Source organism: Chenopodium album, chromosome 1 (genome assembly GCF_948465745.1).
Source record: "Chenopodium album chromosome 1, dcCheAlbu1.1, whole genome shotgun sequence".
Taxonomy (NCBI): domain Eukaryota; kingdom Viridiplantae; phylum Streptophyta; class Magnoliopsida; order Caryophyllales; family Amaranthaceae; genus Chenopodium; species Chenopodium album.
In genome coordinates this window covers 69,838,733-69,856,441 of record NC_137834.1, presented here as the reverse complement: position 1 = coordinate 69,856,441, position 17,709 = coordinate 69,838,733, and the positions used below count along the sequence as shown (strand labels likewise).

General features: G+C 38.9%; 2 non-coding genes across 2 annotated transcripts in view; one reads left to right on the top strand and one right to left on the bottom strand.

The window, feature by feature from the left end:
- Window positions 1-93, bottom strand: part of LOC145566133 (small nucleolar RNA R71) — a 106-nt gene extending 13 nt beyond the window's left edge. The window contains exon 1 of the small nucleolar RNA XR_014095365.1: window positions 1-93. This exon is cut by the window's left edge and continues 13 nt beyond it. This is a non-coding gene — a small nucleolar RNA (small nucleolar RNA R71).
- A 13,964-nt stretch (window positions 94-14,057) lies between these two features.
- LOC145565012 (small nucleolar RNA R71) lies at window positions 14,058-14,163 on the top strand. The gene has a single exon (XR_014094948.1). It is a non-coding gene; the product is annotated as a small nucleolar RNA R71 (small nucleolar RNA).
- The last annotated feature ends 3,546 nt before the right edge of the window (window positions 14,164-17,709 follow it).

Genomic DNA, 17,709 nt, shown 5'->3' with positions numbered 1-17,709 from the left:
CTATTCAGAACTTTGCCCAAGAGGCCGATGAAACTCTATATGAGGCTTAGGAGAGGTTCAAGGATCTACAGAGAGAATGCCCCCACCATAATCAAGCACAATGGCAATTGATCCAAGCCTTTACAATGGACTTGGAAATTCATCTAGATCCGTTCTAGATTTTACAGCTATTGGGAGATTCATGAATCTTAATGTGGAAGATGCAGGACAGGTTATCGAAGATATAGCAATACACAATTTCCAATACGGGAATCCGAGAGGGTTTGCTAACAAAGGAAAACATAATGTCGATTTTGTATCCTTTTTGCAAGCTCAGTTAACATCTATTTGTCAGAAACTAGATAATCTTACTGTTGCTCCTAACTCTGTAGCTAATGTTTTTGCTGTTGCTAACAATGAAGCTTTCTGTGAAAATTGTGGAATTGTAGGGCATTAGGAGCAAGATTGTAGGAGTTCCATGGAGCAAGTTAATGCCTTTCAAACCTATAGGCAAAATAACCCATACTCTAACTCTTATAATCCTGGCCTCCAGAACCATCCATATCTTTCTTACCAGAGTACTAATGTACAAAACCCTCCACCTTCACAACAAACACAACAGCAACCCCCACCACTGCAGAAATATTACCATCCTAATTCTGGCCGGAAAAACCAAGCACAATCCTCCTCATCTTCTGACCCTACTATGACTGAAATTAGAGCAATGCTTTCAAGCATGCAAAAGCACATGGAGAGTAGGGATGCATAAATTGATTCATTTATAGCTCACAATAAAATCATGGATAATCAAATTGTGCAAATTTCATCTACCCTACAAACCCGTCAGCAGGGAGCTCTACCATCGTAACCAATCCATCCCATAGATCATGTCAATGCAATCACTCTAAGGAGTGGTTCACATTATGATGGACCTTCTATGCCAAAGTAAGATGGACCTGCTCTTGATCCTGATTCCTTTATACCAAATGCTAATCCTGTTAACCCTGCAGGGCTACAAAAAGATACTAACCCTTCTAATGTTTCTTTGCAGGGTAAATCTCAAGATAAGGGAGGAAATGTGCAGAGTCTAGTTATCAAACTACCATTACCTAATAGACAATTGAAGAGTAAGTTTGATAAACATTTTGGTAAGTTTTTAGAGGTTATGAAAAACTTGCAGGTAACAATTCCTTTCACTAATTTAATCACTCAGGTTCCTGCATATGCTCTGTTTATGAAAGATATTTTGACTAGGAAAAGGGCCTTTGATGAGGTAGAAACTGTAGCTTTTACAGAGGAATGTAGAGCTTTATTGCAAAATAAATCCCCTCCTAAGTTAAAGGATCCTGGTAGTTTTTCTATCCCTTGTCATATAGGTAATGTCTTCATTGATAAAGCTATGTGTGATTTGGGTGCTAGTGTTAGTGTTATGCCATCGTCTGTTTGGGCTAAGCTTAATATGGGTTATTTAAAAGTCACTAATATAACTTTGTAAATGGTAGATCGTTCTCTTAAATACCCTTTAGGTATTTTAGAGGATGTCCCTGTCAAAGTTGGTAAATTTTTATCCCTGTTGATTTTGTTGTTTTATATATGGATGAGGATACACAAATACCCATTATATTAGGTAGGCCTTTACTCCATACTGCAGGAGCCATTATTGATGTCAAAAATGGTAAACTAACCCTTTCTGTTGGTGATGATAATGTTACTTTTAATTTAGGGAAAGTTTTAAAAGGACCTATGCTAGAGGAAAATTGTTGTTTAATTGATGTGATTGATATAATGGATGATATTTGTCATGAAAGCTTATCATAGGTTCTTGCAAGGGATTTCTTGGACGAAATTCTTTGTGGAGATTTATCTGCAGATAATGTAAGCGTCTAGGTAATGAAGCGGATGCCATTGAAAAAGCTTTTTCCCTAGAATAGCTAGACCCCAAAGAGACCATGAAGGTAGTGAATTTAGTTCAGGAATCAAAACCTACAGAGGTTAAGAAACCTGAACTAAAACCTCTCCCTCTCATTTAAAATATATTTTTCTTGATGAGTAGGAGTTATACCCTGTGATCATCAGTACGACACTTAATGACCCACAAACTTCCCAACTTCTAGAGGTTCTTCGAACCCATAAAAGAGCAATTGGGTATAGTATTGATGGTCTTAAGGGTATTAGCCTTGATTTTTGTATGCACAAGATACATTTAGAGGAAAACTATAAGCCCTGCATTCAACCCCATAGAAGATTGAATCCTAATATGTAGGAAGTAGTCAAGAAAGAGGTTATGAAATTACTTGATGTAGGTATTATCTATCCTATTTCCGACTCTAAGTGGGTCAATCCAGTACAGGTGGTTCCTAAAAAGGGTGGGATGATTGTGATTAAAAACGAGAAAAATGAATTGATTCCCACTAGAACTGTTACAGGGTGCCGTATGTGCATTGATTATCGTAGATTAAATATCACCACTAAAAGGGACCACTTTATTTGGATGGGTATTCGGGATTTTTCCAAATTCCAATTCACCCTAAAGATCAGGAAAAGACTATATTTACATGTTCTTATGGTACTTTTGCATATTGTAGGATGCCCTTTGATTTATGTAATGCCCCCGCTACCTTTCAACGTTGCATGATGAGTATTTTTTCTGATTTCATAGAGTCTATTATGGAAGTCTTTATGATTGATTTTAGTGTGTATGGTTCTTCATTTGATGCATGCTTAGAAAATCTCGCTAAAATCTTGAAAAGATGTGAAGAATGTAATTTGGTTCTGAATTGGGAGAAATGTCACTCGATGGTGACAAAGGGAGTAGTTCTGGGTCATATTGTATCTGATAAGGGTATACAGGTAGACAAAGCTAAGATTTCAGTGATTGAGCACCTCCCCCAGTTAATGTTAAGGGAGTTAGAAGTTTTTTAGCTCATGCAGGGTTTTATCGTCACTTTATCAAAGATTTTTCTGAAATTGCTAAACCACTAACTCAGCTTTTACTCAAGGATACCGCTTTTATTTTTACTGACGAGTGTCTTGAGGCTTTTAACAAGATAAAGCAGGCTTTGATATCGGCAACCATCATATGTGCACTCGATTGGAATCTTCCTTTTGATATTATGTGTGATGCAAGTGACTTTGCACTAGGAGCCATGCTCGGACAGAGAAAGAACAAAGTTTTGCATGCTATTTATTATGCAAGTAAACTTTGGATGAGGCCTAAGTCAACTATGCCACCACGGAGAAGGAGTTTCTTGCTGTAATTTATGCTTTAGAAAAATTTAGATCATATCTTGTTGGTTCTAAAGTTATTGTTTTTACTGACAATGCAGCTCTAAAGTACTTGATAGCCAAGGTGGAATCAAAGCCTAGGCTACTCTGTTGGGTTCTTTTTCTCCAGATTTCAATATTGAGATAAAGGACAAAAAGGGTGCAGAGAACGTGGTGGCAGACCACTTGTCACGTATCAGGTATGATGAGGGTAAGGATTCTCTCCCTATTGATGATTCTTTCCCTGACGACAACTTGTATGTAGTTGTAGAGCAACACCCCTGGTATGAAGATTTTGCTAATTATTTAGTGTGTGGTACTCTACCTCCTGACTTGTCCTACCAACAGAAAAAGAAATTCCTTTCTGATGTTAAACATTATTTTTGGGATGATCCTTTTTTGTTTCGTGAGTGTGCAGATGGATTATTTCGCAGGTGTGTTCCCGAATGGGAAATTCACGGCGTATGTACTTATCAGTTGCCACACCTCACCTTATGGAGGACATCATGGCCCCACCAAAACGGTGGCCAAGATTAATGAGTCGGGTTTCTATTAGCCCACCATGTTCAAGGACGCTAACACTTTTGTGCAGGCTTGTGACTCTTGCCAGAGGACTGGCAACATCTAGCGCCAGCATGAGATGCCTCAAATTGGGATTCTAGAAGTTGAAATTTTTTATGTTTGGGGTGTTGACTCTTTCCTCTATTTATTTATTTCTAGTTTAGATTTAATTTCTTTCTAGTGTAGTTTTTATTTCTTTCCTATATGAAAAATACAAAAAAAAATTAAAAAAAGAAAGAAAAAATCATAAAATACGTTCCAATGAATTGTAAATCATGCTTCCCTATGCCCTATACCTGAAAAATATAGTTTTGATTCTTGGTATATGATAATGAGCATTGTGAATTTGTTTAGCATGATTTGATGTTTAATTGTTCAGATGCCTAAACATGCGTCAATTTTGCCAACTGTTTGTGAATATAATGCTTGACTAGTTGATTTGATTAGGAATTGTGTGATAGTTTCTGGTATGTCAAGGAATTTGAGTATTGGTTTGCAACTATGACTAATGTTTGTATGGCTCAATATTACGCACATTGAGTAGGACGAAGGCATTTGTTCTTTTAGGTAGCCTTCAGACGATATTAGATACATTTATTCCCTTCTTGCTACCCATGTTGTTGCTTGTGCCCTTTTATTGATTATTTAGCCACATTACAAGCCTATGTGAGCCCCATTGGTTACTAGTCCCAAGCTTGGCTTGGGGGAGCTATTAGTTGGTAAGGTGAGGGAGTTGTGATGTGCATATTAGGAAAGGAATGGTGTCCTTCGAACAAGTGTACTATTCCGTTAGTGGGTTCAGAATTATTAAAAATCTAATATATTCAGTAAGGTCAAGTGATCGGAATGTCTGGGTGGAGGCCGCTTCCCATCAGTAATATTAATGCATAATTAATATTACAGCTTAATCTTGACTGAACCCTTCGGGTCACACCCTAGCAACTAACGAACAAAAGAGACTAATTAATTATGAATTCATTAATAAGTCAACTGAGTAATTAATATTTAGACGTCAGGAATTCGAACTTAGAGCGTCGAAACCGAACGTCGGAAGTCGAGTCAAAAAATAGTAAAAGACGAGACATGAAAATAAAAATAAATCAACAAAGACCAAAATACCCCTAGCATCAAAATGCCCTGAGCAAATCGAGTACTAGGGGCATATGATCTAGCATGGTGGCAAACATGCGCACTAAGCCGAGCCTAGGCTTGCTGGTGCATGCTAGCGCACCAATGCTAGCATCGCAAGGCTAGCCGCGCCTATGCTGGGCCAAGGCGAGCAAGGAGCAGCAGCCCACATCTTTGGTGCGTGGCTCGCTGGCTGAGAGCACGAGCAGCCCGCACAAGCTGCTGGGCTTGCTGGCTAGCAGCGCTAGCAGCCCGCACGCTTGTACTAGGCCTGCTGGGCAGCCGCGCAAGGTAGCCCACCTTTGGTGCCTTAGTGCCCAAGTGTGGGTGCCATGTGGCGCAATTTTAGTGGAGGTTGGAAGTGTGTGTTGGCCGGTTTTTGGAGAGGGAGTGGGGAGCAAGTTTGGTCCCCCCTCCTCCAAATGGTCCTCACCTAACCTCTCTCATGAGCTTACCACTTGTTGATTTATTACTAGTTTGATTATTAATTTTATTTTAGCTTTAAAATAAAATGGAAAAATTAAATTCTCCCACATTGATGGGTGATCTTTTCACTCTCTTACTTTCCCTATAAATACCCAAGTTGGGGTATTGGAAAAATCACTTGAGTGAGAGTTGAAAAAGGGATTACCATTGTGAAAACCTTTGAACTCATTAATCACTCGGGTTTTTGGTCGGGCCTTGCTAACTCCAAGGAATTGGACCATTTTCGGTGCTCGAGTTGCGGGTGGACTTTCGTTGGAGGCTCTCGTGTTAGCGGGGCTAAAGCTTTTAAGTAAGATACCGTTTCGTTTGGGCGAAACACGCTCCAAAGGTAATTATCTTGTCTTAATCTTGTGATTAATTTTTTTACGCTTTATGGTTTTATTAATTGCGAGTGGTTCTTTTTGTTGGGGTTGTTTCCGCGGTAAGTTGGACTTACCAAACCCCAACAGCGGTATCGGAGCCTCGCTCGTTTATTTTTAAAATCATAATATTTTTTCAAGGTGATTTTTTATGGCTTAATTTTCTGGTCTTGAAGTGCTAATTAGATTAGTAACTCGTTTTATTTATTTTAACCTCGTATTTAAGCTACCTTCAGGCCCGAATCCATATTTCGACCCAAAAATCGACTAGAAATGCAATTTTCGAGGGTTTTTTCGTTTTTACGAAAAATTTTAAGTCTTTCTAACCTTGAAAATTAATTGCATATTTATGGTTGTTATGGAGTTGGTTCAATACATATTTTATATGCAATTTTAAACCTCTTTAGGCATGATTACTCTGTAGTAATTTGTGCTTGAAAGCTTGGTTTTATTTTTTTCACATAATTGCAAACTAATTGCATTAAATGTGAAATTGTTGTTCTTTGAGGCTTCCAAGTATTAAAGATTCAATCTTTAATTATGTTAAGTGATTGAAACTTTATATTACTAAATTCCATGAATTTTTTTTAAACTTTGTTGATTTAATCATTTTTTAGTTGATTCGAATCATAAAGTTTGAAACTTTGTAATAGAAAATTGTTTATCTTCACATTGGAAGATATAATTTTTCAAGGATTCACAAGTATTAAAGTTGGAATCTTTATTGAACTTATGTTCATTTTTCCAACTCCCTCTTATTTTGTCAAAAACTCAAGGTTAATTTAAATTAATTAAATAAATAGTGAGTAATTTCCCTATTGTTGTTTGTTGCACCAAGTTAAACCAATTTAATTAAAGAATGGTTCATGGGAATTATTTTGGTTACATGCACTTTGAACATTTTATTTAAGTTAGACTTATTTAAATTTTTATTTTTGCTCAAATGAATTAGTTCTAGAATTGATTTAGAATTAATAATTATGTCACGCAAAATTAGATTAAAATCCCGAGGCTATGGCACGCAAAACGAGGCAAGAACATCACTTGGCTAGCCGGGATGCATAGTAGCCCGCATGTGGCTGCCAACAATAGTGCTTCGTGCTTCCGCGCAAGCCCATGCGTGGCCGATGCTTGCTGCCAGCAGCATGGCGCGCCAGCAAGGACCAAGCAGCAGCACAGCGCACAAGCAGCATGGTGTTGTGCGTGCTGGCTTGCTTGGCTGGCCGCGGCTGGTGCAAGCACGAGCACATGGTGCGTGGCTTGGGACTTGGTGCATGCGTCGTGTAATTAGGGTCTTGCGTAGACGTTTCTTGCGAAGCAATGTAGTGCAATGAGTTCATACAACATGGCCATCAAGGGTCACGTTATTAATGTGTGTTCGCTGATGTGGGCGGTGTAACGCTTAGCGACATCGGGCCCACTCCCACGTTCATTGAGCATCAAACGGTTGTGCGAAATGTGAGCACTCCATGTCTTAGTGTAAGGCACTTAGACACTTTGGACTACGTAATTTTTGCTTAAATTTGTCGTTTTAATTATCTTATTAATCTAATTTGTTTTAATTATTTTAATAAATTTTGGAGGCTAGGCCTCAGTTTTTGAGCCCCATTTGAAAAATTTATTTTGACAAAATTTGGGTTTTACCGGCTTAATTAATTGGATTAATTAAGTTGGATGCAGAATTTAATGGGAGCTTCAAATGTTAATTGCGCTTATTTACATAACCGGTTAAAACAACTTTGACTAGTTTTAATTAGGCGTGTTAATTGGATTAACTTCCTAAATTAGTTACTAGTTCCCTCGTGTTTGTGCATTGTTACTTGTTTATCTTTGTAAAATGCATGGGCCATTCACAAAAAGTGAATGGATGAATGGAATGCATATTCTCTCACAGGTTTTATGAAATGGCAACTAGTAGGGCCCGATTAGGATAGAAAATACGAACTGCGATCCGTTAAGTATTTTTGTAAATCTAAATACGGTCTGCGAACCGTTGAGTATTTTTGTACCTTAATATTTAGATTAGTCCTAATCGTAGATACTAGTAGTTGCATTTAATTATGGTCAAGTCTTGAAGATGGAGGTTCTTGGAAGACGTAGCCATGAAGTTGCAAATGAAGACCTTTTGAAGATTTGAAGATCTCAGGGGTCATGCTAGTTTCCAAATGCATTTATATTTATGTTTTTCGATAAATATATATGTTTATGTATATGAATTATATGTTAGATGCATGTTTAGGATTTCGAATGTTGTGATGATTAATTAAGTTCACTTATATCAACCAACATATAGAAACCCTAGGTCCCTAAATATTGAGTAAAACTTTCCATTCCAAAACAACACTAACCAACCGAACGAGGGTAGTGGTGGGCTACGCCAAAGCGAGGCATCACTACCTCTCCTAGGAGCGTAAGGCATACCGGGTATGCAAGTTGGTTTTGGTTGTACTCAACGATATGAGTGATGGAGTCCTAACATGTTGTGTAAAAGTGAATAAATTGTTGAGAGGGCATTAGACGCGACGATTTATTCAACCAAGAGTGGCTTGGAGCCCTTAGCAAAGTGTTTCTTACCTTAGGAGATAGAGTGTTAAGACAAGCCAAAGCATGCTTAACCACTCTTTGTTTCTTCTGATCTTGGAATCGACTTATTCTCACCCAAAATGGGGACAACTTTAAATGTGTGAATAAGACGTTTTAAATAAGTTTGATTAAAAATGCATGAATTCAATCTTATTTAAATATCATGAATGGTTTTTCATTTCAAATTCTTTCAATTGTAGAATCATGTCTTCAAATAACTCAGACAACCAATTGTCCTTACGCTCAATTCTCGACAAGGAGAAGTTGAGTGGGCCAAATTTTCTTGATTGGCTAAGGAATTTGCGGATTGTTCTTATGCAAGAGCAAAAGGAATATGTCCTTGATGAGGAAATGCCCGACGCTCCCAATGAGGAGGTGACTCAGGCTGCCCTAAATTGATGGCAAAGTGCCAATCGAGATGTCAAATGCATCATGTTGGCCACAATGTCTCCTGAGCTTCAAAAGACTTTCTTTGAGAAGGAGACAACTTTTGAGATCATTTCTGAACTGTAGAATATGTTTCAAGAGTAGGCCCGAACTGAAAGGTTTGAAACCCACAGGCAGATCCTTGAGAGCAAGCTCAAGAAAGGAGAGCCAGTCAGCCCACATGTACTCAAAATGATAAGATTGTTTAAGAACATGGGAAGGCTTGATGCGGGGTATTCAACCGAGATGGCAATTGACATCATTCTCCACTCGCTGCACAAAGGCTATGATTAGTTCAAGATAGACCTGGCAAATGGGTCATTCGGATCGGGTATGGGTCGGGTCATTTCGGGTCGGGTCAAGTTCGGGTCAAAAGATTATCGGGTCAAGTTCAGGTCGGGTCGGGTCATTTCGGGTTTCGGGTTGATTTCGGGTCGGCCGATTATCTGGTCGGGTCGGGTATCGGGTCAAAACTTTGGGTCAAGTTCGGGTCAGGTCAAGTTTGGGTCGGGTCAATTTTCGGGTCGGTCAGTTCGGGTCTGGTCAATTTTCAGGTCCAATTTTCGGGTCAACTTCGGGTCGGGTCAACTTTTAGTCGAGTCGTATTCGGGTGATTCATTAGGTTAAATTCAACTCTGTATATACATTTATTTTTTTTGACGAAAAACTCACTATATTTATGAAGGCTATTTTTTTCATGGATTATAGTAATTGTTTGACTTTTATTAACCTTTTTTTTTGTGTTTAGAATTTTAGACTGAGAATCACTTTCAGGATCTCCTAAAACTAGGAGGGATGCTCTAACTAATTAAGTTATACCTCACTCTCTTATTGATCTTAGTTTTAATACGTACTCTTATTATAATTGTCATTATTGTAATAATTTCTTTGAATTATTCTTATACCCCCTCCGTCCCAAATTACTCTTAACGATTTGACATTTTGCACTATCCACACATCTCATTTTGACCATCTTTTTTAGCTATTATATGAAAGTCAATGTAGTCATGTAAGATGTTGTTGGGTCTATTTTAATGTATAATTTCTTAATATAAACTTTTTATAACTTATATAATTATTTACTACAAAAAGTTAAAGGTCGGGTCATTTTCGGGTCGGGTCAACTTCGGGTCTCGGGTCAACTTCAGGTCGGGTCGTTTCGGGTCTCGGGTCAACTTTGGGTCAGGTCATCTCGGGTCGGGTCGTTTTGGGTTGGGTCACTTCGCGTTTCGAGTCAACGTCGGGTCAGTTCCACTTTCGGTCGGGTTGATTCGGTTTTGGGTCAATTTTGGGTCACTGGTTTCGAGTCGATTTCGGGTCATGGGTCGGGTCATTCGTGTCGGGTCATTCGGGTCGAGTCATCAGTTCTGGGTCAGGATTGCCAGGTCTAGTTCTTTTTTTTTTTTGGAAGGTAAGAAAGTATATTGATCAAAAAACTGTACAAAAATATAGTGTACAATCCTGGCCAGCAGGAAACTAAAGCTACACAAGCCTTTAACAACAAAGGCAAACAACCTCCATGGTTTGAAGTTCAGCTTTACCACCATCTAGGAAGGGTTTAAAGCAGGAACAAAAAACCAGAACCAAGTCAAGGAGTTCCCTGGTACCTTCTAGGAAGGGCTCAGGGAAACCTAGACCTGCAAAAACAAACTTACACCCAACTCCCCATACAACCAGACTAAACAGCAAACAGGCACAAAAAGCAACTAGATACGAGACTTGAGGTGCTGCAGCCACTTACAGTCTTCAATCTTCCAAGTATGGTTTATCATTTGCTGGAATCTAATCATCACTTCTCTCTTAACACCCTTTGAAAGCAAATCTGGCCTTAGAATAGCTTTAGACCAAAAAGCATGGTTTCTAGCCATCCAGATATTATAAACAGCAGCAGACAAGCAAGCCATGATCACTTTTTGCTGGATACAGTTTTTACCTCTCATTTTCCAGCTCTTCCAGCTGTTAAGAGACTGCAAAAGACCACTAAGGAAACCAAGCCATTGAGCAACATCATCAATAACCTTTGTACTATAACTGCACCCAAAGAAAAGGTGCTTGCTGGTTTCAGTATCCTCACCACACAAAAGACAGTCAACAGAGGTACAAGCCCCAAACTGAGCAAGCCTATCTCTAGTTCTGAGCCTATCAAGATGAACTATAACATGCACAACATGGAGAAAACCCTCACCGAGCTTCAAGGTATGTTGAAGCAAGCAGAGTAAACGCTCAAGGATGAGGGGAAGCATGATATTCTCATGATCAAAAAGGGCAAGTCGTTAAAATTCTCAGGCAAGAAGAAGAAAGGCTTTAAGGGGAAGGGCAAGAGGAAACCTTTTTGCCTAAGTCTAAAGCTACCAAGGATAACAAAGAAAAGAAGGTAGCATCTTCTAAATCTGATTCTGAATGTTTCTACTGTAAGAAGAGGGGACATTGGAAGAGGGATTGCCTCAAGTTCAAGGAAGATAAGAAGAATGGAACCGTTACTTCTGAATTAGGTATATTCGTTATAGACGTTAACTTTACTAGCTTAGCATCATGGGTATTAGATACCGGATGTGGCTCACACCTTTGTTCCACTTGTCAGGGACTAAGGAACGCTAGAAGGATAGAGAAGGGAGAGGTTGAACTCCAGGTCGGCAATGGAGCCAGAATTAGTGTCGTATCCATAGGAACTCTCAGTTTGTCTTTGCCCACCGGGCTAGTTTTGGAACTAGATAATGTTTATTATGTTCCTAACATTACCAAAAACATCATTTCAATTTCGACGTTGGACTGCAAAGGTTTTGAATTTCGAGTAAAAGACAATGAATGTTCGTTTTATCTCGATAATGTTTTATATCGTATTGCACATTCTAAAAATGGTCTTGATGTGCTTGATTTAGACAAACAAGTTTATAATGTGAATAATACTAACAAAAGAGCTAAGACCATGGAGTCAAACAAAACTTACTTATGGCATTGTCGTCTTGGCCACATTAACATCAAACGCATCAAGAGACTTCTACAGGAAGGTGTTCTTGACTTTTTTGATTTAGTATCGTTTGAGAACTGTGAAGGATGTTTATTAGGCAAGATGATTAAACAGCCGTTCTCCAAGATGGGAGAAAGGGCAGGAGACTTATTAGTTCTAATACACACTGATGTAAGTGGACCAATGAGCTCCACCACAAGAAATGGACATCGATATTTTATCACCTTCACAGACGATAATAGTAGATATGGTTATGTCTACCTAATGTCGCATAAATCTGAATCGTTTGAAAAGTTCAAAGAATTTCAGAGTGAAGTTGAAAATTGGCTTGGTAATCAAAGCCTTTCGATCGGATCGAGGTGGTGAATACTTAAGCCAAGAATTCGATGACCATCTGAAAGAAAAGGGTATACTTTCAGAATTGACACCTCCAGGAACTCCACAATGGAATGGAGTATCCGAAAAGAGAAATCGGACCTTGTTAGACATGGTACGATCCACAATGGGTCTTAGTGATATTCCCATCTCTTTCTAGGGACACGCACTTCTAACTGCGGCACTAACACTGAACCATGCACCATCAAAAGCTGTAGAAAAGACTCCATATGAATTTGCATTACGCTAACACTATCCCCTAGGTCACACAAAGCATTATCAATTTACATTTTGTATATTGCACATGGGATAGAAAAGTTACCGGGGTCTTTCAATTTTGTTGGCGTCTTGTTCATGATAATTGCACTACAATTCTCGGTGAGACTCACCATTTCAACCAATTCACACTTTCTCCTTCCACTCAAAATATCTTTCAAAAACCTAGCATAGTTAGGCATTTTCTTGATAGCATCGGTGAAAGGAATTGAAAGGTGAATTTGTTTCAATGTTTCAAGAAATTTTCCAAATTGCACATCTAATTTGTTTCTAACAAATTTGTGAGGATATGGTAGCTTTTGCAATTGTTTTGTTTCTCTCTCTTTTTCTCTTCTCTCTTCACTCTCTTTTTCATAATCTTTCTCTTTTTCACATTCTTTTTCTTTCTCAAATTCTTTTTCTTTCTCACATTCTTTCTCTTTTTCATTCTCATGGTTTTGCTCCCTCTCTTTTTCAAAATCATTTTCAAGGGGAGGCTCACTCATGTTCATTCTCTCATTGCTTATTTTAGGAACACTTTCTTCCAACACTTTACCACTCCTTGTTGATATAGCATTTACGGGCCTCTTAGGATCTAGTCCTTGGGGTGGTAGTTTAGAAGTGCTAGTCCCTTCCTTCAAAGCATTGGCCAATTGATAAATTTGTGTTTCGAGCATTTTATTATGGGTCATGACTTCACTAAATTTCTTTTCACTAGAGGCCATGAAAGTATTGAACATTTTAGTTTGATTTTCCATCATTTCCTCCAAGCTAGACCTACTATGTGGTGCTTGTGCATAGTAGTTGTCTTGGGAAGCTCTATTACCTCTAACATTCGAATTGGACACATTTTGATTAGAAGAACCTTTATTTTTATTGTTGTTCCAATTGTTCCGATTATTAGAGTTTCCCCCTTGGTGATATTGCACTTGATTCCCATAGTTTCCTTGATTATTATGATTATGGTTACCATAACCATCTTGTTGGTTGTAGTTACCTTGGGGATTTTGGTCCCTTTGGTTCCTATTTCCCCATTGATTTTTGTTATGGTAATCGTAATCATTTCCTCTTTGGTTATAGGAATTCCCCCCTTGTTCTCTTCGATTTGGTGGTAAGTATCTTTGATTGTCATTCCTATGTCTATTATCATAAGACAAGGCATTGACTTGTTCATTTTCATTTTCATTACCATCTTCATATTGGGGTTGGGGTTGGGAATCATAATTACAAGAAGATGTATCATGGTCATATGACCCACAATTTTCACAAAACAAACATCCATGAGGCATGTTATTAGAAGTAGAGGGAGAAGAGTTAGAATTCATACCCCTCCCCTTAGATTGGGAGGGATGCTCTTGTGTTGAACTAGAGGTCTCTAGTTTTGCCTTGATGGACGTCATCTCCTTTCCAAGGTTGCCGATTTGGGAAGTCAAATTTTTGATGGCATTAAGGTGATCAACAGATCAACAGAGTAAACCGCATTTCCTCCCTTGTCCAGAGACTCTCTCTCTCCTTCTTGCCAATCCATGTGGTGCCTCACCACATCCTCAATTATCTCGATGACTTGCTCCTCCGTTTTGTTCATAATCGGGCCACCCGCTCCAGCATCTAAGCTAGTCTTTCCTTGTGGGCTCAAGCCCCCATGGAAGATTTAAAGCACTTGATATGACGGAATTCCATGATGAGGGCACTCCCTTTGATATTCCTTGTATAGGTCTCATGCTTCATATATGGTTTCACTAGCCTTTTAACGGAAACCTTGGATCAAAGCCCTTGCCTTGGCCGACTTCTTTTGAGAATAGAATCTCCCTAAGAAAGTCGTGGTGACCTCGTCCCAAGTTCTCAAGGAGTTAGGCCTCACCTCCTTCTCAAGCCATTCAAGAGCCCTTCCTATCAAAGAAAAAGGAAATAGCTTTAGTCTCACAAACTCTTGAGTTACCCCATTTACCTTGATCGTGTTGCAATATTTTTCGAGCTCGTTCAAGTGTGCAAGAGGGCTCTCATGTTTTGCTCCACTATATTGCCTCCTTTCAATCAAATTTATCATTGCGGGCCGAATCTCAAAGTCATTGGCTTGAGTAACGGGTGGAGCAATGCCGCTTGGAGCTCTATAAGCTCCCGGAGTTCCCAACTCCTTTAAAGGTCTTTGAGGTGGTGGTTCCGCGTCACCCATTTGATCTCGATCCTCCTCGAAATTGGTCTCTCTAGTTGGGGGAGTAGTAAACGGCCTAGAACTGGCTCTCTTTCTCCTTCTATAAGTTTGCTCAATCTCGGGATCGTAAGGTACCAAGATCCTGTTATGAGTTCTGTGCATACACTCTCAACAAACGCAATTAGTACCAAGACTACAAGTGTAGCCAAAAAGAAACAATCTTTTTGAATTTTTGTTGTTTTATGGTGAACTAGACTCAAGTAATCAATTAGCAATCAACAACACCGCTCCCCGGCAACGACGCCATTTTGATGGGCGTTAGAACGGTCTCACATTCAACACTCAATCAAACTCACTTATAAACAAACATCATACAAACCAAGCATAATGACAAGTAAGAGTTCGGTCCACAAGAAACGGGATATGGTTGCTAAAGATCTTAACACTTAAGCTAATTCGAAGTCAATGGTGAATTGGGGTTCGTCAAGAAGACAAACAAATTATGGTTCTAAAACGATGAATTATAGACACTAGGGAATGGGATTCACTCAACCAAGGCAAATAGACAAACGGGGAGTAAAATAGACAAGATATAGCAAGGACTATATGTAAGATCAACCTCATGCAATTAGGAAACAACTGACACTACTAAACTTATATTCCTCATTAGTTTAGCAATAGAAGATACATAATCAAATTACAATAAGTAATGCCATGCTTCATTCACATTTCCATGTCAATCTAAGCATATCATGCTATCAAGCTCCTAAATCAAGGGTAGCTAATCCTATCACGAGGAACTAACAAGCAATCTCATACAATTAATTTAATTGCAATACAAACATCAATGCTACTCCCACATTTGCATAATTAACCTTAAAGGTTGAGCTTCACCCAACCCCTAGCAAGAAGACTACTCACAACTCATATTCAAAAACATGCAAACAAGTATTAGGGTTCTAACTACTTCAATAATTGGGGAAAAATGGTTAACAATCGAATTCACTATCATCCAACAAGGAATTATCAAGAACTAAAAGGATTCAAGTAACATGAAAATACCAAATAGAATCTGAAATTAAGTAGAAGAAGGTTGAAGAAATTACTAATTGAAGCTTCAAATGTTGAATACAAATTGACAAACCTTGAGAATAATTCTTGAACTTCACTAATACAATGATTTGATTTGATGAAAACTAAGCTAAATTAATTAAAAGGACTGTTTCAGACTAAGAGAGATTTATGAAAACTAGGCTACTGTTCTCCTCCTTTAAATGAGCTAAAGGGGAAGTATTTATACTCCCCGAAACACATAGGGAAATCCGTCAAAAGAAAACGGATTCCCAGCGAGGAGCGTCTGCTCCACAATGAGGAGTGCCCGCTCCTTTCTGATGCACGCCCTCTCCAGATGCTTCAATGAAAAGTCAGATTTAAAAGTGTCAAGGAGGAGCGCCCACTCCTCACAGGGTGCACGCCCGCTCCCCTGTTCCACAGCATAGGCAGAATTCAACTTCAAAGGGAGGAGCGCCCGCTCCTGGTTAGGAGCACGCCCGCTCCTAATAGACTCTGAACTTGGGCAGATTGTTGCTAAAGTCGAGGAGCGCCCGCTCCAGGAGAGGTGCACACACGCACCCCTAGAGGGCCCTCTCCATTCTCTAATTTCTTTGCCTTAAACACAAACCATGCATTGAATGCTTGCCAAATTGAGTTAATAGACCTGCAAAACATGGATAAACACAAACCAAGAGGGGACAAGGCCGAGACAAAACATTTTCATTCAAAAACGGGTTAGAAAGAGGGGAAATGAATGCAAAATCGGGTCTAAATTGACACAATAAGTGGTCAAATAAACCACTTATCACTAGCACGCAAGGCTTACGGCTGCTAGCTGCTGCTAGGACGCATGCTTGCGGCTGCTAGCTGCTGCTAGCACGCATGCTTACGGCTGCTAGCTGTTGCTAGCTCATATGCTTGCACGCACCATCCGGCCATGCGTGGCTCAGCTTGGTGCGCTTGCTAGCCACCTATGCTAGGACATTTTTGCCCCTAGCACTCGGATGCTCAGGGCACTCCGATGCTAGGGGTATTTTGGGAAATATTGGATATTTATTATTATTTGCGCGTCTCGTCATTTACTATTTTTTACTCGACTTCCGACGCTCGGTTTCGACGCTCTAAGCTCGAATTTCCAACGTCTACATATTTAATACTCGGGCGACGAATCAATTTCTTCCTAACTAATTCGTCGAGTCGGTTCGTTTACTGCTAAGGGTGTGACCCGAAGGGTTCAGTCAAGATTAAGTTGTAATATTAATTATGCATTAATATTACTGATCGGAAGCGGCCTCCGCCTAGGCATTCCGATCACTTGACCTTACTGAATATATTAGCTTTCTAATAATTCTGAACCCACTAACGGAATAGTACACTTGTTTGAAGGACACCATTCCTTTTATCAACAACAATAGTTATATATACAGTTATATAAATTGTTGGTCAATTACAAAGAAGAAACTTCTGCTATATATAAATTAGTAGTAACAGTTTAGAACTGGTAGCGGCGGATACACTGATTAAAATACGAATTACATTCACAACTTCAAAGGTCATGTTCAGATGGATTAGTTTCCTCGTCAAACAATCTGGTGTTCTCAAACAACGATTCCATTGGGTCGTACCCACTCTATTGTTCTTCCTCTAATTCTCGCATATTCTCTGTTGCATCATCTTGCTCTGGCTCGTAGTTCTTAGTACCATCATTCTTGTATGTCTGTATATTTAAGGACCAGAAAATATTAAAAAATGGAAAAAGTTTAACGAAATGTGATAATCATACTTCAATAGACATGATTAGATACACCAGAATAATCGAGTATGATAACAATACCAAAAACAATCGTAAATAAGCTAACATATCACGATCATAGCAGTGTGATAAACCAGAATAAACAAGTACGATACCAACATAGCAGTGTGATAAACCAGAATAAACCATGTTAATTTTCCCGTACCAATTTATTAATGTATACGACTAACAACAGGTAACATATATTGAATTTGTACTATGAACTCATCTTAAAGGATGAATATGAGTTTTCAAATGATTTAAAATAAACAAGGAAGATAGTTAATTCTATTATTGTCTGTAGGGATTACAAAAATTTGTTGATTAA